Genomic DNA, 1,577 nt, shown 5'->3' with positions numbered 1-1,577 from the left:
CTACGGAAGATGACTAATTCTAGTTTCAAAAGCAAAACATACACTTCCAAATAAGTACTAGAGTTACTCCATATAGACTGATGTGGTCCATTAGAAGTGCCTAGGAGATAGATACATAATGCTATTTGTAGATGACTATTCCAAGATGATGAATGCTATGTTCTTGAAGCAAAAATCTAATGCATTTCAAATGTTTAAGTGGTATTTGGCCAGAGTTGAGAAGGAAATAGGAAAGAGTCTAAAGTGCCTAAGATCAAATAGAGGAGGTGAGTATACATCAAAAGAATTTGAAGTATTCTGTAATGACAAAGGTATCAAGAGGCAAACATCAACATCAAGAACTCCACCATAGAATGGTATTATTGAAAGAAGGAATAGATTAGTGATAGACTATGCTAGAACCTTGATGAGGCAGAAAAATGTGGCTCTAAAGTACTGGAGAGAAGCTGTAAGCATTGCAATCTACACATTGAATAGAGTCCAAGTCAAGAAAGGTACAAGTGCAATACCTTTTGAATTGTGGTATGGTCATTCACCTAATGTAAAACATTTCAAAGTCTTTGGTTGTAAATGATATATTCTTAAAGACATTAGAAATGGCAAGTTTGATGCAAAAAGTGATGAAGGCATATTTCTTGGATACTCCACTAGAAGCAAAGCATATAAGTGTTTGAACACTAACACTAACAAGATTTTGGAGAGTGCAAATGTAAATTTGATGAGCATGCAGAAGTTCAGGTTAATGAAACCAAACAATGAGAAGACTATAGATCTTTTGTATGCTTCAATGAAGGAATGATTATTGAAGACAATGCTGCCAATCAAGTTGGAAATCAAATTTCAATATCAGCTGAGTCACAACCAGTGAATGTCAAGTTGCATTTAGAAGCTGAGTTGTAGAATGTAGAAAATTCACATTCTAATTTTGAGAGTAGTACACATGAAAGAGATGATGAAGTACCAGATGGAGAAGAGAAAAATGACTCTGAAGCTAAAGGATCAAACATGGAAAGAAGGACAGAACCAAGATTAGCCAAGTATGTAAGAAGACATCACCCTATAGATCAAATAATTGGTGACAAGGATGCCAAACCAATGACAAGGAATAGAATAAGGAATGAATCATGTTTGCTAAGCAAGGTTGAGCCCAAAACAGTGAAGGATGCACTATAAGATGATGACTAGTATAAAGCTATGGAAGAAGAGATAGACCAGATTGAGAAGAACAAAACATGGACCTTAGTTCCTAGACTTCCTAATAAGAATGTAATTGGTACCAAATGGGTGTTTAGGAACAAACTTGATGAGAATGGTGAGATAACTAGAAACAAAGCCAGACTAGTTTGTAAAGGCTATGCACAAGAAGAAGGACTGGATTATGGGAAAACATTTGCCCCTATTGTAAGAATGGAAGGAGTAAGAACATTACTTGCATATGTTGCATACAAAGGTTTCAAAGTCCACTAGATGCATGTGAAGTCTACCTTTGTGAATGGTATATTGGAAGAAGTCTACATAGAACAACTAGAGGGATTTTTTGATGAAAAGAACAGAGACATGGTTTGCAAACTGCATAA

The sequence above is a fragment of the Cupressus sempervirens genome, chromosome 6 (genome assembly GCF_028749045.1).
Source record: "Cupressus sempervirens isolate cs-2001-9-10 chromosome 6, ASM2874904v1, whole genome shotgun sequence".
Classification (NCBI taxonomy): Eukaryota; Viridiplantae; Streptophyta; class Pinopsida; order Cupressales; family Cupressaceae; genus Cupressus; species Cupressus sempervirens.
This window is presented reverse-complemented; position numbering follows the sequence as displayed.